Below are 24,688 nucleotides of genomic sequence, written 5' to 3'. Positions count from 1 at the left end.
ATTTAAAGACCACACTTGAAGTATTTGATTCATGAACTAGTTTGCAGCACTTGGGTATTTTGCTCTCAAATATGTATCCATTTTCTCTCTCCGATGAAATGTTTGTATGGAACATAAAACAAATGCCATTTTTCACATTGGATACTCAGGAATGAAGTGTTCATGCTGTCAACCTCTAGTCAGTCTGACCGTTCATACTAGCTGTATTCGAAATACTGCGTCTAGAACATATCAAAAGTTAAAAGTAGAACCGACTCCAAATTAGTTTCAAGTTGTCCACAAACATTAGTTCTTGTTGCAAAAACTCGTTTCAGCACTTGTGTACTTTGGGAATCGAGCAGCAGTTAATAATATGCTTCAGCTTCCGCTGTGATGAAATCATTGTTTGAACATGTTTGTATGGATTCCACGATAAAGACTTGCTACCATTATTTCACCAAAGGCTTGGGGCGGTGGGATAGCCGAGTGGTTGAAGCTGAAGACCCGGTTATGATTCCCCACATGGGTAGAATGTTGAAGCCCATTTCTGGTGTTCCATGCCTTGAAATTGCTGGAATATTGCTAAAAGCAGCGTAAAGCTAAACTCACTAACTCACCTAAGGCTCCGAGCTGCTCATGCTATCAACCGCTGGTTTGTCTACTTCTGGTTTGATGAGTAACAGATCAGCAAGATGGCTCCCACTACACTAAATTCACTAGATGACCCAAATGTACCTAAATGTCTTCTTCCACTGCCTGAATGAACATGGTAAAATGTGTTGTAATGGCAGCACCATTAGGACCTGAAGAATGGAAAAGTGAATGATGTTTTTAATGCCAAGCTGCAAGTTCCATTTTGGCTCATCTTTATCTAATACACTGGCATCACTATTACATCACCAAGCCAAAAGTTCGCACTCTGAAGCACTTTGAGGCAGTTTCATCTCGTTATGAAGTAAAACCTTGCAAGGTTCACTTCTTGTTGGATGACTGTTTCAGATCACGATTGCACCTCAAGCACATAATGAACATGGCTTTCATCAAGATGAGGCTAGTTTTATTGTTTTAAACCCAAACTGATGCAAAACAGGACAAAAATTCCATCATCTCTCAGACTTGCACAACTCATCTACTGGAAAATAGCTTCAACACAACAAACGTTCTAGATTCAAGAACCCATCACAAGAACATTTTTAACTATGATCTTTAGTGATTCAATCATGGTCATGCAGATAATGCATATCCCCTTGTAGTGAACACCAGGTATTGTTCACTGATTTTCAGCGAACAATTTGTATAATTCTGCTAACAATTTCGTGTTTTATTCCCAATGTAATCGGTTTTGAGACTGGTTACTCTCTGGCATTGACATCCTATATTTACTAGTATGTCATGTCAGAATGATGCCTCAAGGGTTCCTTGGATGATTCTTGTGAAGGATTCGAAGAGAGCAGCACTTCTTTTGCAGCTCTTCCCAAATCTTCCCAAATGAAGATAACGAATAGATAGCATATAAATTAAAAATGATGTTCCATTCACCAAAAGGATACTCTATATTCTGAAGAGGTGGTTTCTGGCTAGTTGGTGAGTGGCTTAGAATTCCTGTGGATTAGATGTCAACATTGGCTATTATAGTATGACCAGAAATTATTGAGAAATTTAGGAATATGTTTAATTGGATTTCTAATATAAACAACCTTGACCAGCTATCAAGTGCTTGGTTTCATTCAAGAGAGACAACTCCGTTAATCCTTTTTCATTAGTTTGTGAAGAGTTATCCCCCTTTGTGTATTCGCTAGCAGACGACATTTTCAGTGATCCTCAGGATTGATGATTTAGAGAAGAGGAAGTTGATTTTAGAGTATTATAACAAGGACATCAGATCAGCTAAAGTGATTTCAAGTAGAACAGGCATCCCTTTGTCCACTGTTTATCGTGTTTTGAAAAATATTGCAAATGGATATGGCATTGAGCACCAGGGAGGCGTAGGTAGGCCCAGAAAATTGACTGTCGGTGACAGGAGGCGGCATGGTATTCTTGTTTCTAAAAACAAACGAAGGAGTTTAGAAAACTTAAGGCTGGATATGATTGATAGTAGGAACTGTGGCTGTCTGTAAGGAGACAATTAGAACTGAGCTGCATGCAATGGGTTGGCAGAAAAGTCGAGGAATTCCATCACCGATCATGAAACCTGAACAAAAGGAGCGAAGGTTGAACTGGTGCTTACAGCATAGAAATTTTAACTAGGACAATGTGATTTTCTCAGAGGAAAGTTCTGTGTGGCAGTTTCCTAATACACTGAAATTCTGGACCAAACAAACTGAAAATCCTTTGTATCAGCGCCCAAAGTACAGTCCGAAATTTAACGTGTGGGATGGCATATCTGTGTTAGGGGCAACGCCCCTCTGTGTATTTGAAGGGAATATGAACAGTGAGCGGTACACAGATATTCTCGAGGGACATTTACTTCCATCTGCTCACACGTGTTCTATGGAAATGTTTGGATTTTCCAGCAGGACAACGACCCAAAACATCGTTCAAAGCATTCACAGGCCTGGTTTCAGATCCAAAATATGACATTATTAGATTGGCCAAGCTATAGCCCTGACCTAAATCTAATAGAAAATGTTTGGGGACTTATGAAGGAAAGTGTCAATAAGAAAAATCTGACAAATATTGCTGAAATGAAAGAAGAGGTGGTCCGATATTGGGACAGCATGGACCACGACTTTCTAACTTCTTTGATCAATAGTATGCCCCGCCGCGTTGAAGCCTGCATTGCTGCCCATGGTGACTTGATAAATACTAACTGTTCGCCTGTCTTTGAATCTGGAGTTATGTTCTGCTAATATTCACATTTAATATGTGAGTAATGAGTGAAAAAAATAAAAAATTTACAATCTTTTAATTCTCAATAATTTCTGGTTGTACTGTAAGTATTTACAGTATTTGGAGACCACAAGGAACCTTCTGGCAGCAGTGTTTTACTTGTACAGTATAGCTGGTACAGTCACTTCACTATTGCAGGGTGGTACAGACACTGTTGATGCCATTGTGCCTGATTTTATCTGTCGTTACAGTCTAGGTCAAAAACTGTAGACTGATTTACAGTTATCCACATTTATAATGCTCTCACTTTAGACAAATTGATGGCTGTAATGAACTGTGTTTGTTTGGTCCCGAGACACTTGTATATTTTAGTCAAATTGTGTGTAACGACCTACCATTGCAACATAATAACAGTCTGGACCAGAAATCATTGACACTACCTTGTTGATTTAATTAGTCATAAAAGTCTGGGACAAAGTTTTACCATTTTTGACTTGGGACTATGGTATATGTACCCAGAGAGGACCATGCACAGACTTTCAACCATTTCTTTCTCTGTCCTCAAAGTCAGTCGCACTTTCCAGGTATAGGTTGTTTTGAACATATAGTAGACTGCACACGTATCCTCGATTTTACTGTCTGTCTCAAGGCTGGTTATTGGCATGAGGAACACGACATCAAGACCACAACAATGGTGACCCGTCCCCACTTACACCCTCTGTCTGTTGGAGGACACTTCCACGATGTGCTCATAACAATAACAGATGATGATGCTTTGTCTACAGCATCTACTTTCTGTTCGTGAAATGTTCCTCATCGGAAGAGATGATTTCTGCTGAGGAAAAGACTCAATATTTTCTTTATAACAAGAAATGATCAATCTGATCTAATTGTCAGTGGATCTGTGTAAATCTTTCCTGGGCACACACTGTCTGGAGCAAGATAGAGTGTGAGCTGTCTGGTGTGTCTCCGGAGCTGGTCAGGAGTAGTTCCTTGCTGAATGAAGGAGGATGTCGACTGGTCAATACAGGCTATCCCTAAGTGTACAGGGTTGGCAGTCGCAGGTGTAGTGGCAGCGTCAACTCACGTCACCGTTCCCTTCACGATTGCCTTAAATTGCCAGCCTCAAGCTACCATCCTCAATGAATTGACAGCTTCTCAGACTGAATTTGGGTGTTGGTTTAAAACATGCAAAATACCTATGGAAACGTTATCTGTAATCTTACAGACTTATTTTTTATCTTTTCGACCATGAGTGAGTGAGTGAGTTTAGTTTTACGCTGCTTTTAACAATATTCCAGGAATATCACTGCGAGGCACACCAGAAATGGGCTTCACACATTGTACCCATGTAAAGCATGGAACCCGGGTATTCAGTATGACGAGTGAATGCTTAAACCACTAGGCTACCCCACCGCCCCTTTTTGACTATGAAAGTATGTTGTGATGTTAAATCACTGATTTTTAATTCAATGATATTGGGTCAGCTCTTCATCACTACAACAGTTCACAAACAAGGGACCTGTAAATACAAGTGCAGAAAAGTACCAGGCAAATATAACTCTTGTCTCTCACAGTTTTTTTTTTTTTTTAACTGTTCCTCATTTTACTAATCAAGTTCAGTGTGTGTATAATAAGGATTGAAATGTGAGAAAAACTGTTTCAGAATCGTAATTCCTCTCTCCAACTAGCAGTGTTTTCGACAAGCCAGAAATGTTGCTTACATAAAAAGAGGAATCCGCCTAGAGTAGCTGCAGCTTGTAACACAGATTAAAAAGAATTGAGGAAGAAAATCTTTAAAATCTGGATGTGATGGGCGAACATTTGTCACTTAGCATGGATGATATATCCAGCAGAAAACCTACACTCACGTCTGCTTCAGATGAAAATGTGACAATCATGTTAGTTGTGGTGGCTCTCTGAATTTAGATACGTCCCAGTGTCAAGCTTTAATTCCCTTGCTTTTTTTAAACCATTCTTTTTCATTATTGTGGCCACATTATCGTGATGGATCCCGATGACTGTCAATGTTAGCAGAACCTACTGCTTCTATGGCTGTCGAGTAAATTGGAAATGTCAAACTTACTGCGGATTGCCGAGTCTGGCCCTTCTATTTGATGGTCCCATTTGGAGAAATTATTCAGTCTCAGCTCATGAATGTTATTAGGTAACACTTGTAGTGGATGTATGTATTAATTTTTTGCATGACATGTTCGAGAATATTCAGTTTATTTTTGTCCATCGTGTCGTCTTCGTCCACACAAGAAGTGTAGTAGTGTTGTACAATTTACTGCTTTTGAATTTGGTGCTGTCTGCATTTGGTGTATTGATATTGAATTTTGGATTGAAGTAGAAAAATGTCAATGTGAAGCCTAAATGGACCTTAAGTGACTGGTCTGATGATGTACGGATTCAATAACAACTGTCATATTGTTTGGCCGAGTGATTCAGAACTCAACTCTGTAAACACAACACAGTACAACTTAATAAAACACATGTAACAAGTACAACAAAAATAGTACAATATGGAACATAACACAATACAACAAAGTACAACAAGTCAGTACAACAAAATAATACAACACAGTACAACAAAATAATACAACACAGTACAACAAAGCCTAATGCAACACAACACCTAACAACAAAATAATACAACACAGTACAACAAAACATGCAGCACAATGAAAGACAATACAACAAACCACAGAACAACACGATACCACCCTGTAAAAATACAGCAGTACAACCAAACTACAGCACAGTAAGAATAAAAAGTAGAGCTTAATAACACAGTAAGACACAACATAGTATGATGACACACCACAGAACAGCTCATTACAATACAAACCAATGAAAAGAGTTGTAGAACAAAACATACAACACTGTGAAAGGGCACCTGCTGAACACAACACATTACAACAAGAGATAGTAAAATGAAAGCAGAACACGACACAGTACAACACAAGATAGTAGAAAGACAGCAGAACGATGCCAGCACATTAGAACATTACAGTACAACACCAGGTCTCACCAGGACCCAACCCGTGAAGGTCCGGGTTAGAATATTGATCTTCAGTAACCCATGCTTGACGTAAGAGGCGACTAACGGGATCGGGTGGTCAGGCTTGCTGACTTGGTTGACACATGTCATTGGTTCCCAATTGCGCAGATCGATGCTCATGCTGTTGCTCACTGGATTGTCTGGTCCAGACTCTATTATTTACAGACCGCCGTCATATAGCTGGAATATTACTGAGTGCGGCGTAAAACTAAACTCACTCACTCACTCATCAGGACCCTCTTGATGGGGCATTATGGAAGCCTGTGGTGGTCTGTGACTGCATGCATGTGTGTGAACATCAGTGTTTTGTATCTGTGATAACCTTACAACCTGCACTCACCTACAAACAGGATCAGGTTAGCTTCTTTCTTATCACAGATGTCACAGTCCTGTAGTGGGTCAAAATTATTTTAGTTTTACAACTAGAGAGCTGTAAGAAGAAGATTTTTCAACACTTCCTCTGAGCGTGTTTTCAGTTTGAATTGCTGTCGTAAATCATACTAACATGCTGTCGCTCAGATTTGGTTCTTTTTGTGAACAGAGACTGAATGGACTGGCTCTGGGCCCTGAAATCTGTTAACACCCAGATTTATGGCGTGATAAAGTTTAGCAATTGTGGTTTTTTATGGCAGAGGATGCCAATCTTGTGTGTTTCAACATCACTTGTGTATCAGTCTTGGAGATGTTTAGCTGTGTAATAGGCACTTCAGGCCATCATGTCCAGTGACGTTTTAGCCTGATAAATCACAGTGTAATTCTCACCAAGGCTGCTTCAGCTGATTCAGTGAGGAATCCCAGTTACCTTGTCACATTAGTACTCTAGGTGACTTATTATTTCTGACTTGCTTATAAGCTACGTACTTAAGTATGTTTCAGAAGAAAAGCCATTACAGGAACAGTAATATCAGAATTCCGCTTTTTGTCCTGATCAATACTCAAGACATTATGCTCTAGACAATACATCAAAGTTACACGTCTCGGCTTCTTTGTAAATTTGTCATCCAAATTGAGCCCATTATCATTCATAACAGTGCTTTATCAACACTAACTGACAATTGGGGGGAAGAAGTGTACAGGAACATCAAATAGCATGGCCACTTATGAATTGAATCATGTGGTGCCGTGTTAGAAGATGGTGATACATTTGTAAGAAGCTGATAAATTCTAATTTAAGAAAAAATCAGCTGAAAAAAACACTTCACAGACTGAGAGGCGGATTATCATCAAAGAAGTAGTTGATAAGGGAGTTTAATGATGGCGTTTCCATAACCCAGGAAGACTTTGGTGTGAGGAAGCATTACGCCACAGGGTAGGGTTGGTTTAATCACTCAGTCGGTGACAGCGATAGGTGATGACTTAACATTCATCTCATCATGTACCAGAGATTGATGACTGCATCCCAAGGCATGAAGGCCTCCAGTGAATATCAGCCTTTGCTGTTTAGTTTAACACCGTCAAATTGGTCAGGTTTATCATTTAAGGACCAAGGCTATCTCTTTCCTAATGATCACACAAGGGGTTCCAGTAGTGGGTGATGTAAGAAGCATGTCTTCACCAACCTGATGGTCACACAGAGGTGGGGTGGTGGGGTAGCCTAGTGGTTAAAGCGTTAGCTCGTCATGCCAAAGACCGGGTTCAATTCCCCACATGGGTACAATGTGTGAAACCCATTTCTGGTGACCCCTTGCCGTGATGTTGCTGGAATATTGCTGAAAGCGGTGTAAAACCATACTCACTCACACAGAGGTTCCAGTAGAGGGGTGATGTAAGAAGCATGTCTTCACCAACCTGATGGTCACACAGAGGTTCCAGTAGGGTGTGATGTAAGAAGGATGTCTTCACCAACCTGATGGTCACACAGAGGTTCCAGTAGGTTGTGATGTAAGAAGGATGTCTTCACCAACCTGATGGTCACACAGAGGTTCCAGTAGGGTGTGATGTAAGAAGGATGTCTTCACCAACCTGATGGTCACACAGAGGTTCCAGTAGGTTGTGATGTAAGAAGCATGTCTTCACCAACCTGATGGTCACACAGAGGTTCCAGTAGGGTGTGATGTAAGAAGGATGTCTTCACCAACCTGATGGTCACACAGAGGTTCCAGTAGGGTGTGATGTAAGAAGGATGTCTTCACCAACCTGATGGTCACACAGAGGTTCCAGTAGGGTGTAAAGGAGAAAGTCCATAAAAAAGTGATATTTCTTTAGGGGTTCCAGAAAGGAGTGAAGTAAGAAGAAAGTCTGTAATTGACCTAATGATCACACAGGGGTTCCAGAGGTTCGGGGTGATTAGGAAATATAGCTATCATCTCAGATCTTCTTTGTCCAGGCTGTGAGGACATAAAGCTGGTATCTGAAGCATGCAGTCACACTGGGAATGTGCTGTTTAAGCTCATGGTGGGAACATGCTGTTTGATTGATGATGATGACTTGTTTCCCATTGCAGGCCAAGTCATCAGTCTCATTCTCTATACTCTTTGTACAACAACCATGTTGTCATCTTGGACAATGTTGTAAACATGTCATGGCATGTATCAGGTGCACCTCCCAATGTGTGATCTCCACATGCATGGATGAGATGCACCTCCCAATGTGTGATCTCCACAGGCATGTATGAGATGCACCTCCCAATGTGTGATCTCCACATGCATGGATGTATGAGATGCACCTCCCAATGTGTGATCTCCACAACTGCATGGATGAGATGCACCTCCCAATGTGTGATCTCCACAGGCATGCACCTCCCAATGTGTGATGAGATGATGCACCTCCCAATGTGTGATCTCCACAGGCATGTATGAGATGCACCTCCCAATGTGTGATCTCCACATGCATGCATGTGTGCACCTCCCAATGTGTGATCCCACAGGCATGATATGATGCACCTCCCAATGTGTGATCTCCACATGCATGGATGAGATGCACCTCCCAATGTGTGATCTCCACATGCATGTATCAGATGCACCTCCCAATGTGTGATCTCCACAAGCATGTATGAGATGCACCTCCCAATGTGTGATCTCCACAAGCATGTATGAGATGCACCTCCCAATGTGTGATCTCCACAAGCATGTATGAGATGCACCTCCCAATGTGTGATCTCCACATGCATGTATGAGATGCACCTCCCAATGTGTGATCTCCACAAGCATGTATCAGATGCACCTCCCAATGTGTGATCTCCACAAGCATGTATGAGATGCACCTCCCAATGTGTGATCTCCACCTCCCAATGTGTGATCTCCACAAGCATGGCATGTGAGATGCACCTCCCAATGTGTGATCTCCACATGCATGTATGAGATGCACCTCCCAATGTGTGATCTCCACATGCATGTATGAGATGCACCTCCCAATGCACCTCCCAATGTGTGATCTCCACATGCATGTATGAGATGCACCTCCCAATGTGTGATCTCCACAGGCATGATGCACCTCCCTCCCAATGTGAGATGCACCTCCCAATGATCTCCACAGGCATGTATGAGATGCACCTCCACACATGCATGCATGTATGATCTCCACACATGCATGAGATGCACCTCCCAATGTGTGATCTCCACATACATGCATGCACCTCCTATGAGATCCCAATGTGTGATCACATGCATGGATGAGATGCACCTCTCCCAATGTGTGATCTCCACATAGCATGTATGAGATGCACCTGTGTGATCTCCACATACATGGATGATGCACCTCCCAATGTGTGATCCAATGTGTGATCACCTCCCAATCCACAAGCATGTATCAGATGCACCTCCCAATGTGTGATCTCCACAAGCATGTATGAGATGCACCTCCCAATGTGTGATCTCCACAAGCATGTATGAGATGCACCTCCCAATGTGTGATCTCCACAAGCATGTATGAGATGCACCTCCCAATGTGTGATCTCCACAAGCATGTATGAGATGCACCTCCCAATGTGTGATCTCCACATGCATGGATGATGTGTGACTCTCCCAATGTGTGATCTCCACAAGCATGTATGAGATGCACCTCCCAATGTGTGATCTCCACATGCATGTATGAGATGCACCTCCCAATGTGTGATCTCCACATGCATGTATGAGATGCACCTCCCAATGTGTGATCTCCACATGCATGTATGAGATGCACCTCCCAATGTGTGATCTCCACATGCATGTATGAGATGCACCTCCCAATGTGTGATCTCCACAGGCATGTATGAGATGCAGATGCACCTCCCAATGTGTGATCTCTACAGGCATGTATCAGATGCACCTCCCTATGTGTGATCTCCACAACCCTATGTGTGATCTCCACAAGCATGTACCCAATCCACCTCTGATATCATGACTTTTTGCACAGGTACAGATCCTCCAGGTAGCCAGTATCGACTTACTGTAAGGAAAGCCTTGTGTGAAATTGATACTGTCTTTAAATTATTAATATGATCAGACCATTACATTTTAACAGACGATTATTATGGTCTTTGAATGTCTTTATTCAATTTAACTGGACTGTATTTTCGGCTGATGAGACAAGCACTCCTTAATGTAGGGGTTAATTGGACGATCATTCTATCAGCTTATGATATTTCCATCTGATTTATTTTCATCTGAAACAAACACCGTCCAAATTAAGTTCCAAGATGAGCTCGCATCTGTTTTTATGATATTTGTCAATTAAGGTTTTGGATTAAGATGGAAGTAATTTAAAACTTTTCATCAGAGAAAGTAAGTGAATATTAGATCGAAGTTACTCGATATGTCAGTCTGTTCAGTAGGGCTGCAACGAATACACTATGAGGCGAATATGATATGTTTTACAGTTATGGGATTATGGGGTGGGGGGAAGCCTGATAGTTAAAGCGTTTGCTCATCACACCGAAGGCCTGTGTTCGTCATCATTCTGGGCTTCTGTAGGGACACCATTTCTGGTGTCCCCTGCCATGATATTGCTGGAATATTGCTAAAAGTACTCAGTCACTCACTTTTAGAGGGAATATATAGTAACGACCTTATATGATTTCTTTCATGAATACTTTTTGTTTTCATATCAAGAAATTAAAATAATAAACATGTGATGTAATTGCTTAAGTTGAAACATTTAATGATGATTTCCATAAAGCATAAAGAGCAATACATTGGGACAATGCCACTTATATACCCTTGGCAAAATAACACAAGTTAACGCTACTGTGTGGCTTAGATATATTCCATTTTGCATATCTCACTTTGATATTCATGTTAAACACTCTCTAAAGAGTATTCGTAAATATTCTAGTGATGATGAATAATGAATTGAATTCATGAAACGATACATTTGGATTCACCGAATACGCGAGTGAATTATAACAAGACTACTGATCAACACTGGATAGTTCTACAAAAGACTGCCAGTCTCCGACCAGTATTTCAGGCCTGACTGTGTCAGGGACATGCAGAGATTGTCCCTCTTAAGTTGCTATCCACTAGGATTTACCTGATACAGAAGGAAGAAGATTTCCCCCAGCAAGCCAAGAGTCCAAATCACCAATTATGACATTCACTGCCAAGTCTATCATGGGCGATTGAAATTCATGACATTCTTGTTTTTTATGCTGATAGAGAGTCAAGTTTGATGCGCTTCTAACTTGCTTGTGTTTAATGGTATATTCAGATATGGAAGAAAACTGTATATTTCCATCTCAAGTACTGTTCAGCATTTACACGTATGTATATAAGTGTGATAGGAAAACATTACAATGTAAACTGGGCATTATTCTGATCTATCTTTGGTCGTGTACTACTGGAGATGGACGTTTTGCTCATGTGACACTGTTGATATGAAATCGTTCATATCGACCAAAAAGCCTAATTTTGTTTTGGATTATTCCAGCTTTCCAGCAGGGAAATATCAATAAGTAAGTAGGTGAAAGAAATCAGATATATATTCCCAGAAAGTCATCTGGCTTACCGATTCCATCAGTGGCGTCACGGATCTTGTCTGATTTATAGAACCGATGATATTAGTCTGATGAAAGGGGCAAGTGGATCGACACAGGACATTGTGTCATGGTGCAGTTCCGGGATAAATTCAGGGGTCAATTATGAAGATTGTCATAAAAACAACTAAAATGGGGATTTGTTGGCCACAATGGTACATTAAAACAGATATGGAGCTTTAATCAGAAAAAGCACCCAAGCTCATTTAGTGTCGGACAGACAGTAGCCTTGTGGAAATAGTTTGCAATGGCTGTTCAAGGTCATTAATCCTGTTTCAGATGGCTGATGTAGCTGTGATGCTGCTAACTGTCTGCTACGCCATTCAGCGTGTTGCTGACCGCAGTGATATGGCAAAGATATTGATAACTGGTGTAAAACTCATTCACTCAGAGGCCTAGCTTGTTCTTCTGCTCGGCTGTTCGAGGTCATTCATTGTGTTGCCGACCGCTGTGATATGGCAAAGATATTGATAACTGTGGTGTAAAACTCATTCACTCACTGGCCTAGCTTGGACTTCTCCTGCATGGATGGGCAAGACAAGAACACAACAAATGAATTAACAGTGTTATTGTTCTCAGAACAGTCGAACCTCACATGATAATTTGTCTCAGTTGATCTCAAAATCTCCTGTCACAGCACATGTGTGATACACAGATTGGATTTATTCAGACTAGATGGGGTCCCGCTGTTATGTTTTTTCACATAGAAATTGAATCTTATCACCTAAAATATTTTCTTCATTACCAATGTGACACTTAGCGTTCATCCTTAATTTGAAATCTTGGTTGTTACCTGATGACAGTGTATTTAAAGCACGGAGTTTCATTCCAGAAAGCAATCTTAGTAGTAGGGTCTATGTTAAATATGTCCATTAGCGCTAAGATCACTTCAAGAAAAAGGACCCAGGAGATATAACAGTGACAGCTCTTAATTATTCTGCAACGACTTTTCTACTGAGGATTATTATTCATGAAATCAAATCCATTTATACTGTGAAATTAACAGATTTTTGCCATATTGAGAATGAACCCTTTCTTTGGCCGCAATATGTTCACCACCAGGTACCGTATGTTTTAACTGTATATCTTTAACACAGAAAGTGTTTATGATTTCAGCTGTCGCAGGTGTGCCTTCATGTAAAGATTCAGGTTACAATTGGTCTTCAGGAACCCATGCTTGTCATAAGACAAGACAAGTGCTATCTGGTCAGGCTTGCAGACTTGGCTGCTGCATGTCATTGTATCCCGTTTGCTTATAATGTCTATCACAGGATTGTTTGGTCCAGACTTGATCATTTATAGACCATCGTCATATACTTGGAAAACTGCTTGGTGAGGGGTGAAACCACAAGGAAACAAACCAACTTCCTGATGTCGTCACCAGATCAATGACAGAATGTGTTCCAATCTCATATCATTTTACACTGTCAGTGTAAAGATGTGATGGATCTCTCAGCCGCGTATGTCAGATGTATGTATGACTGTATGTATGACTGTCTTCTGATGAATGTTCACACTGATACCGTCTCAATAGGAACACTTTGTACAGCCTACAAACATATATCACATGAACCAGATTCAAATAGTGGACTTGTTGAAGAACTGTGCACACAATATGATCTACATAGCTAGTAGTTGACCTTCTATTTTCCCCGTCTTGGAAACAGAGACAGTGTAGTTATGAATTTAATCCAGTTATTAATTTTTGCAAAAAAGTGATATACAAGATGTGCTGGGGCTTAATTCCGCTTGACCAAAGGGTGAGTCTATGATTGTGTTTCCGCTTGACCAAAGGGTGAGTCTATGATTGTGTTTCCGCTTGACCAAAGGGTGAGTCTATGATTGTGTTTTGTGAAGTCCCGGCTCATGCTTTTTGTCGAGTCGAGTCATGGATGGTAGTAACAGTGCTTGGTTGGTCACTCACTCCAGGGAGCAGTATCAGCTGACAGATGAGTGAAGAGGGTGGCAGAAACTAAGTACTCACTCACTCACTCACTCAATCACTCCAGGGAGCAGGATCAACTAACAGATGAGTGAGAAGGGATCGCATAGTACATGTTCCTCAAGTTCACTTCCCAGGCCAACACAATCCTATTGTTCCTTTACCACTTCCCCGTGTGCGTAATGCTGAGTTTGTTTGAGCAATGACATGAATATTTACCACTTGTTATGGTTCAAGTTATTCAGTGGCTAAAGTCTCAAGTAGATGAGATCCAATAATGGGTACAGTTAAGCAGATGAATGATGCTCTCTACACTCGGGCCAGGGCTCTGAATCCCACGTCCGCCATTGATTGATAGATTGGCACCCAGCTACATGCCCCGGGGGCACCCGGACTGATATGGGGAATATTTCGGACAGACAAATTGTTTTTGGCACATGCACATGGATGGAATATGAAAATATTATTCATTAGACTGACACTCCTGGTGCTACAATGCTAACTGAAGCATTGTGGGTAATCAGGACGTTTGTGAGTCTGTATGTCATTGAGGTCGGGTTGTCCAGGTGCTATAATGCTAGCTGAGGCATTGTGGGTAACCTGGACACCGTCAGTATGTCAGTTCGTGTTCTCCAGGTGCCGTGATGCTTGCTGAAGCATTGTGGGAAATTTTGACGTTTGTGAGTCTGTATATCAGTGTGGTCATGTTCTCCAGGTGCTGTGATGCTTGCTAAAGGATGATGGGTAATCTGTACTTTGGGGAGTCTGTATGTCGGTGAGGTCATGTTCTTCAGGTGCTGTGATGCTTGCTAAAGGATGATGGGTAATCTGGACTTTGGGGAGTCTGTATGTCGGTGAGGTCATGTTCTTCAGATGCTGTAATGCTTACTGAAGCATTGTGGGAAGTCTGTATATCAGTGTTGTTGTATCCTCCAGGTGCAATTAAGTCCAAGGTTGACCATAGATCATAACCATGTTCTTTGACAACATATCAGACTACCGCGATGATAGCTTGAAAAGGTTGCCTTGTTGGAAAAGATACCAGTGGTGTGTGTAGGATCTGATCACCCACCTTTAACATGTCTGACTGTCATGGCTGGAGCCTGGCTGCTGTGAGTGGGCAGACTGCTGGTTATTGGTGATTTTATACTTAGTAACTCAAAGTTTGCTGCAGTTCACCACCTTAAACTGTAATATGTCAAACTGTGTCCATCTGTTGCAGGGCTTGATTCAGTGCTTTGTTACTTGCACTGGTGCAACCCAATATTACACAGTGCAACCTAGTGCAAGTCAATTTTTGAGAAATGCTTCAACAATAAATCAAACATAATCTAATATATGCATAATTATGTCAGCTCATTTTTCTTCTAAACTTTGAATAATTCAATAGCATGTTTCTTTCATTATATATTGCAATAAAAGCAGTGCAGCTGGAATTTGGCTGGTGCAACTAGGTTTTTATCTTAGGTTGCACCTGGTGCAAGTAGTTTAGCATCTCTTAAATCGAACCCTGTGTTGATAATGAACAAGATTGCATGAAGACATGTTTCAAGTCTGTTGTCAGTTGCCACGTTATGCCAACAAGCAATGTGACCAATAATCACCCATTGAAATAACAGCATCTGACCAAAACTGAATTGTCAAAATATCAAGAAAACAATCTTTATCCGAAAAACAATTCCAGTAGCACAAATTGTGGTCAACAGGCTGCCACCATTGTCTCATACTCCCAGTAACTATCTGGATGGTCCACTATAGGACATGGGGCATGATTCTTCCAGTTCTACCCAGCCTGCTCAAAGTGGCGTGAAACCCAACTCACTCACTCATGTCAGGTCAGGCCAGAGATGCGAATGCATGCTTTCTGTCTGCAGAGATCAGCCTCAGTGAGTGAGTTTAGTTTTACGCCACACTCAGCAATATTCCAGCTATATGGCGGCGTCCTCAGAGTAAGATTATGCACTGTTTGTGTAGAAACATCAATACTGGCATGCTGTAGGTCATTTCTGAGTGCAGTATCAGCCATGAAGTGATATTGTCTTGTTGCAGTTACGACAAACATGTCTTCCTTCTGTGTTTTGGAATGGTGTCAGCAACGTTCATGTCACCGGGTAGCCGCTCCAAACGTCTGGTATCGATTCTATGTCCTGCTGATCACACTTTGACTGACACATCAGACATGACATTGTGTTGATCCAGTTTCAAGCATGTCTGTGCATCTGCCTAATTCTTTGGTCATCAAACGATGTCTTTGATGTTAAGTGTGATCAGTGGTTGCCGTCCTCAGTGTCAAATATTGTTCTTCCCTCTGATAATGATGTGCCACAATTCTGTCCTGGTACATCAAGACACAGGATTTCATGCCCGTCTGCTCATCGTGTCCTTAGCTGCATGCCTCTGTCCATCCATCATGCATGGACGTAATATCTTGGTTACCCTTTCATTAAAATACACAGGTACACAATCAGAATTTGTTGGGTGAATTACATATAAGTCTGTAGACTTATGTTTACGTTAATCACTTGAGTATTGCAGCTGCATATGTCACTCCTGTAGTTTTAATTTGGTGTTGATGGACCAGGTATTGCACTGTCACACCTCCCACCTATGCTTGGCAGCCTTGCCATTACAGTTGTGTCATACCCCTCTGCAGCCCAAACCCACCCCCACATATAAATGCGACCCACCTTACCATCACTGTTGTGCCATTCCCTTACATGCACCATACCACCCCCAGCCCCAGCCCCACCCCCACCCACACACTCACTCAAACTGACTCAGAGAGAGAGAGACAAAATAGAAAGAAAAAAATCAATCCATGTGCTCCAGTCGTTTGTTCAGCACAAGAGAAAGAGCAAGCGTCTGTTCTACCACCCAACCTAGCAACCTTACCCCACACAAATGTCCACCACAACCCAGTGTTCCACTTAAGATCCCACCTTACCAATCTTTTAACACCCAGACAGGTTCATAAGTAACAGAATGCACTTAGCTACAAAAAGATACTGTTGCCAGGATCACCAAGTCCATCAGAAATTGCCTAACTTAAATCCTGATCAGCCCCCATTAATCTGCTTCTTCCTGTTCTAGCCTCTGGCGGTGCCCACCACCAGCTCCGAGCCAAGTCTAGCTGCAAATTAGGGGAATCTTGTTAGCATGGGGTCAGGCTGGACGTCCAGAGTGTATCAATAATATCACATTAGTCAGGAAGAAAAATGAGATATGAATTGTCTGCTACGCAGTGGTGTCCGTGAGGGGTATGGGTGAAGATGAAGCTGATATTTAATGAACTGCTTACCTCAATTTTAGCAAGCATTGAATTGGGCAGGCCTCAAGATTATGGGGTTCATTATGAAGACATGATTTGAGAAGGGTCAGGAAATTAAAGGGGAAAGTGGAACCGCAAGATTATTGCATCGGGATGGGAGAAATCGCTGGTGCAATTTGTGGGAGGCTGGAAACCTCTGGCTAGTTACAATTACTGTTGAGTCAGAATAAATAGAAAGTGATTTTTTTGTCGACACTCTGAGAGTGAAAATTCTAAATTTTGTTGTGTTAATTGATTATAGTTCCGAGTAAATGATTAAACGGACAAATTTTTTCTGTAGTCTCTTAAACCATTTGTGAAAATGCCCAAGCGGGTTTCTTTTTTCCATAATGGTACTTAGAAAAAGAATTCTTTCGTTGGCATAGATTGAATGGTTTCATCTCGTCCTGAAGGTTTAATTGGCTAACAGGAGTTTTTGTTGAAAACAGATTACACTTTTCATAACAAAGACTGTGGATCTATGGGCTCAGGCTCAATGGCAGAGTTTTTCTCATTGTGGCTTTCGTATGTGATTCTATTACAGGGACATTAGATTCCACTTCCTCAATAGCTCCTGTTCATCAGATGCAAACTTGATATGATGGGTCTGGGGCGGTTATTGTTCCGAAAGTATTGCTAAGTGAGGCATGTGTTCATCTTCCATGTAGCTGGTCCCTCTTTAGTAGTTGTTGGGAAGTTAGCTCAACTGGTTACACATGAGTAGACTTACACAGTTGTGTATCACACCATGCTATTGAAGTGTTTAAACTGTTTCTATGGGTATCTGGTAGAAATGTTTTGTGGGTTTACCAAAATATGGTACCAATGCATGGAATGTCAATCAATCAAAATGGTAATTATAAAAATCTTTGGTACTAATTGAAACCAAACTGTACTCAGTTGTTTTCAATGGTAGTAAACAAACTATTCAAATTGTATTAAAATGGGGAAAAAAAAGAATAATATTTACTTGACAAGTTTTTATCGCTACAGGACATATGATTAAACAATTCCCAATGAATTTCAAACAAATTTGAAGAAGTATGTCCAAAAATGATGTTTTCAGATATAATATAGTCCAGTGTTGAGTTATTTCAGTTTCAGATTTTAATATATGTTTAAAATAACAACATGCATGACAGTGATTGTTATGATCGCATATATTTCATGTATGGAGCTATTTGACAAGTCACTGTCAAGGCTCCTTCACTCATCATCACGTAAGCATCATGTTGACATATCGTCTAACTGTAACAAATGTGAGTTTTAATAAGTCGCAGGACAGTATTTATGACACATGTCTACATTCTCTGTCAACTGAACTTTGTTTCTGGCCATCAGTAGGAGTAATATGACCATGGTTGTTGTAGATAATGGTGAATTGGTGCACTGCTGATGACTTCACTGATCAGATTTCGATGAAGTTAATGTGAGCAATATTGAATAAAATCTTTAACAAAATTTTTGATAAATGAATAAACACAGAAGTCAAAATATACAATGAACCCTTTTTTTAGCCAGTTATGTATGTTTAATTTAAAAAATCAGCTGGGTTTTTTTAAGAAAAGGGTGCTTTATGGTCGAGAATATGATGTTGGTTATAGTTCATTGTGACCTGTTCGTGGTGGGCAGTTGTTTTAGGTCAACTCACATAAGTATGGAGAGATGAATCAAGGTTACAGGTAAGTTTTTTGGAGGTAAATGGTGTGAACACCAAGCTTCGGGCAGGGTAACAAAAAGTACCATCGTTTAACATTTTGGTTTGATTTGGACTATGATAAAGCCACCAGCCTTCTCTTTACCTGGCAGATGTTCAGTCCACTAGACCATTGAGTTGTTTAGCTCATAGTTGTACCTGAATAAGGAAGATTAGTCTGTGTAGAGAGTGAGTGAGTGAGTTACAGCTGCTGTACTGTCACCTAAGTATGGGGGGAGTTTGAGTCGTGACCAATGGTGGTAATAGAGCAGGATCAGTATCATGGCAAAAACATATATATGTTTAAATAACACTGCTCTCTATGCTCTCTATGCTCTCAGTTTGGTTGGTTGATTGTTGTGTAACATCGCACTCAGCAATATTCCAGCTATATGGTGCCAGTTTGTAAATAATCAAGTCTGGATTAGAACTGATCTGCAGTAACCCATGCTTGTCGTAAGAGGCGACTAACATGATCGGGTGGTCAGGCTCACTGACTTGGTTGACACATGTCATCGTATCCCAATTGGGTAGATCAATGCTCATGCTGTTGATCCCTGGATTGTCTGATCCAGACTTGATTATTTACAGACCGCCGATTATAGATGAATATTGCTGAGACCGCGGCGTAAACCTAAACTCACTCACTCACTGTGGCAATAGATGCTCATAATATCAATCTTTGAATTCTCTGTCAGGTTTGATTATTTTTAGTGATGTATGAATTCAGTGCTGTGACAAACAACGGTTAGTCTCAAATTCCAGTTAATCATGAGTTATGGACCATTATCGCATTCGAATTGAAAAGGAAATAGGTTACGAACAATACCTTAAATCAAATCTTTGCAATAAAGACATATTTCACGATATGTTTGAGAGAAGCATTGTGACATTAATTGGCTGAAACATTATATTTTCAATAAATTGCAAATCTGGTTTTATCAATGCCCATGCCTGACTGTCAAATGTCATCCAGATTCCCCTGAATATTGATTGCCTATCCCTGACAGGCTCCGTTGTCACTCTGTGTGGATGATGTGTGCTTCTGTGATAAACCTGGGCGTCGTCTTATCACTGTGTAATGAAATATGTATTGCATTTGAAGGTTTAACTAGCCAGAAGGTGGTTCTGTGATATGTCTTAATAATGCAGTTGAGCGCTATGTATGATAATTGAGGCCAATGTTAGTAATATGTTTCTCTTATTTTGGTCAGGATCAAAATGATATGACAACACAAATATTTATTTTTTGATGAACTACTATCAGTGACCTGAGAGTTGTTCAGTATCGGTCATGTTTGTATGTTCCATTTGGTGGATAGCAGGTTGCAGTTACCTCCCCTTGGTTAGAAGTCAGCCACTAGGGGTTTGGAAATGCACACATGGACATACAATTTCTGTTGTGTCTGTCGATGATGGTAGTTGAGTGTGACATGATGATGAAGTACTATCCACATTGTCAGATATCAACTTTCAAAATTGTTTTGAACAATGTATGACAGTTGTTTCAAAGTTCAGCATTTGTTTGACAAGGCTTTCTTGTCAATGTAATTCAGCACAACTGAAACAGGGAATACATTTTCAGCAGCTACACAGGTCAAGGTCATTCAACAAGCTTTTTGTAAATTTTCCTGAAAAGTGGATTTATTCACTAATTTTCACAAATTTAATGTTCTGTTTATTGTAAATTCTATTTTTTTAAATTAAATTGTAACAATTCATTCATGGCACTGTACTGACCTTGAGGTGACACTTTATGAAGTCCGATCATCTTGTTCTACCCATGTTCTAACTATCCACATTTAGGCCAATGTTCCCGTATCACAATATTAAAACCTTAACATGGCAACAGATATGATAGATACCAAGGTCTCTGTCAAATGTTCCCAGCTGGGAAACTCATGTACGTCTAGTCAGTTTATTAATAGTGTAGGTTATTATCCCCCGCCACGTGTTTAGCGCGAAGCGGGGGATATAGTATTAGGCTCCGTCCGTCCGTACGTACGTCAGAATTGGAATATCTTAAGTACCGTTGACTAGATTCTTTTCATACTTGGTACCTTGGTTCATCACAGTATAAGAAAGGTCCCAGTCAGGGACCTTCATTTCAAGGTCACATGGAGACTTGAACGTTATACCCTTGTCAGCAAGATATCTAAAGAACCGTTCACTGGATATTCTTCATATTTGACACCAAGCTTCATAAAGGGAAGGCACAGGGCCCAGTTGATTTTGGTGACCTTCCCTTAATTTTCAAGGTCACGACGACACTTTGAAGATTTCAGCATGTTAGCCTGCATGTTAAGCTTGTCAGCGAGATATCTCAAGAACCATTCACTGGATTTTCATCATATTTGACACCAAGCTTCATATAGGGAAGGCACAGGGCCCAGTCGATTTTGGTGACCTTCACTTAATTCTCAAGGTCACAGCGACACTTTGAAGATTTCATTATGTTAAGATTGTCAGCAAGATATCTCAAGAACGGTTCACTCGAATTTCTCTATAGACTTTCAAGACTTTTCTTGAATGTTTTTTTGATATGCAAAAAATAGTATTAGAGAAATTGATCTTGACATGTCATGGTGTATGAAATAAGCAAAGTGAGTCTTGAAAATATTTGTGTGTTTGAACAGCTACAGAGCAGAGCAAGATATCAAGAGAGGTTGACTCGTCATGTTTTCGTTGGCATTTAACTTCATCTTAAACTACGACCTTCACTTTCATTACTCTTTAGGTTTGATTTGACAATTGGCGACGGGGGATTATGTCACCTTTGTGAGAACTGCTTGTTTGATATTTCTTTTTATGTTCTATATATCTAAATTTTTATGCAGCTTCATATCTCAGGACAATAATCTTCTTTGGATTGCCTAAAGGCATGAGATGGGTTCAGGGCTGCTTTAGCTATATTCCTATATGGGGTGCCACCTTGCTGTGGGAGGATTATGTTGCCTGGAGTGGTACAGATCCTGACCATTTACTACTGTGGTGAAACATTTGTATGGGTATGGTCCTAACATTATCAGTCTTGGAGAACTACCTGGATATGAACCTCAGTCATATTTGTCTGCTGTGTCCAAATCAAATTGCATTGTCTTAGACGAGTGAGTCACCTTGGCTAAGGTCACTGATTGGATAGTTTCAAGACTCTATCAGTGACCTATGACTCCCCTATCACACTGCACTCACGTCCTGGTGATAAGGGCCCCAAAACAACAGGATAGGCCTGGGAACAACCTATTGAAACAAACATTTTAGTACATTGATTATCTGGTAACCAGTAAAAACATTTAGTCACATGCAGGGGTTGGGTGTAGTTTTGGGGTACCCTTTTATAAAAGTAGTCAGACCCAAAGAATAACATATATTGACCCATTAACACAATTTATGAACAACAACTTCTGAAAACTGACCTCTTGATACAGATTCGCATATGTTTTGTTCATTACGAGAGTATATGAGTACTAATAACATCTTAGTACTAAGCAATAACATTTAATAAAAATAAAGACAGGGATAAAAGTTCATGGTCTGTTTGTTGCTGATGGTCTGTTTAAACATTTGTCCAAATGGGAATAATTTGCTTTCAAAATTGCTCTTGTGCAAAAAAAACCAGTTACTATAATTGTGTGGTAGTTATACATTGTGTGGTTTTTCACATCCAGTGGTACTTATATTGTGTGTATGCTAGTGTGTTTTTTCACATTCCAGATAAGCATACATATGCTAGCAAGGTTGAGAATAATAACTGACACAGTCAACATCCATACATTTTATCATTTGATAAGAATCCCATTCACAAGGGACTGCAGTTACGATATGAATATAGGGATGGGGATATTGTGTTATCTGTTCCAGACTTGCAAACAGAATAATGTCATAGTCATGCATTTGACCATTAACAGATTCGTCTTGGCACTGCCCAGCTTGAATTACCAGATAAGTCTGGGATATGTTGAGGTCCCTGAACCAAAGTCCTATGAGAGACAGACTGAATCTGCTTATATATATCGTGGGGTCTTTAGCAATCTGAAAAAGTCATCTGTTTCAGTCACGGATTTATCATCATATTCTGTTTACAATGGCCCAACATTTGCTGAACTGTAAGGCTGTCTCTACTATTTTCTGTGTTTCATATCTCCCAAACTCCTTGAATTTTCAACCTGAGTTAAAAGAATAAAAATGTTTATTGCCTTAATTTTCACCACCACTGGGAAACTTTATGCCCTGATGTAACAAAAAACCTTACCTGTGCACACTCCATGTCAGCTTGATCTCTTTCATCTTAATGTAAAAAAGTATGTTTCCTAAGCCAAGCAATTTTGATTTACATTGTCTTAATATTAAATTAATAAACACATAAAATGTGTTTCATTAATAGTCTTTGTGTTTTCTTGCTCACCTCCTCTTTTGCTGGTTGAGGATGGAGATGAGAAACACATAAAGAGTGTGGATGGTCCACTGGTTGGTTGTTGGTTAACGCCAACCTCAGCAATATTCCAGCTATATGGAGCAGGTCTGTAAATAACGAGTCTGGACCAGACAATCCGGTGATCAGCGTCATGAGCATCATTCTATTCAATTTGTTATTCATGCATGAGTTATAAATGCATAGTGTTGTAAGTGAGTGATAATTGTTATATCCCCCAGTAATATCACAGCAGGGGACACCAGAAATGGGCTTCAAACATTGTACTAGGTCTGGAATCAATCAATCAAGGCCTTTGGCATATGAGCAAACGCTTTAACCACTAGGCTACCCAAACGTCACTCACCCTGAACTTGTCAAACAGTTATGATAACTTTGGGTCAAATATACCACCAGCAAAATGTGAGGGAAGTGATGAAGCCATGCTGAAGGTGTAATGTAAAATTCAGTTCGGGCATCTGCATCAATATCTGCTATATACACTCACATGTACTGGCATACTGATGACAGCTTGATCACAGGTACGTCATTGAGGATGAGTTATGGGACTGTACCAGTCCGATGTCTGTATGCACCTTGTCAGAGATAGTCGGTGATGACCTGGCCACAATGTCACCATCATGTGACTTTGGCATCTTGCAATCCAAATTTCTGTAGATTATTTTAGCAAACTGAACAATAAAACAGAAACTTTGGACAACGTACCGCTGACCAGTTAAATGTCAATCCACAAAAACCAAATCAGTTTGCCATGTGTAACACCACCCCAAGCCAAGACGTTACCATCACTATGATGCTGATATATAATAGTCAGGAATTGTTACACTGCTGTACTGCTCGTAGCTACATCTTCAAAACATTTTATACCATTTGCGGATCAGTGGCAAGATGTTCATTAATCTGTAATCATGGTGTAACGCCATTGGCCCACAGTCAATTTGCTGGTGTTGAGTAGCCCACCCCGATCTTTGCCACCGATGGTGAACCGTTAGGGTCACAGCCTTCACAGGACGCCTTCATTTCAGGCAGGCAGCAGGGAGCCGGTATTAAACTGTAGGTGATGAAATTGGCGTGAATGTTATCCACAAATATGGCTGCAGGGTTTCTCATGCAGTATTAAGTGTTATTCACTCTTTCTATTCAACGACTGTTGGTAATCCACAATTTTAATTGTCAGTATATTTCTTAAATGAACATTGTCAATGTTATTGCAAGATCAATTATTTAACCATTTTCCTATCAAGTACTATTATATGAAATGTTGCGGATTGAGTTGTTCTTTGAACAAGAAGAGGGGCGGTGGGGTAGCCTAGTGGTTAAAGCGTTGGCTCGTCACCCCGAAGACTCGGGTTCGATTCCCCACATGGGCACAATGTGTTAAGCCCATTTCTGGTGTCCCCCGCCATGATATTGCTGGAATATTGCTAAAAGCGGCGTAAAACTAAACTCAGTCAGTCAGTCAGTTTGAACAAGAAGAGTGGAACTTATG

General features: G+C 40.5%; 1 protein-coding gene and 1 long non-coding RNA gene across 2 annotated transcripts in view; one reads left to right on the top strand and one right to left on the bottom strand.

The window, feature by feature from the left end:
* The window catches only part of LOC124277484 (ribitol-5-phosphate xylosyltransferase 1-like), a 196,386-nt gene that overhangs the window by 158,817 nt on the left and 12,881 nt on the right, over positions 1-24,688 (top strand).
* Positions 15,402-23,341, bottom strand: LOC124277486. The gene is made up of 3 exons (XR_006898836.1): positions 23,173-23,341; positions 18,874-18,926; positions 15,402-16,201 (listed from the first exon to the last, which is right to left on the bottom strand). It is a non-coding gene; the product is annotated as an uncharacterized LOC124277486 (long non-coding RNA).

Source organism: Haliotis rubra, unplaced genomic scaffold, assembly GCF_003918875.1.
Source record: "Haliotis rubra isolate DU_JTF1 unplaced genomic scaffold, ASM391887v1 Scf222, whole genome shotgun sequence".
NCBI classification, from domain to species: Eukaryota; Metazoa; Mollusca; class Gastropoda; order Lepetellida; family Haliotidae; genus Haliotis; species Haliotis rubra.
The sequence above is the reverse complement of the archived record's forward strand: the minus strand, read 5'-3'. Positions and strand labels throughout refer to the sequence as shown.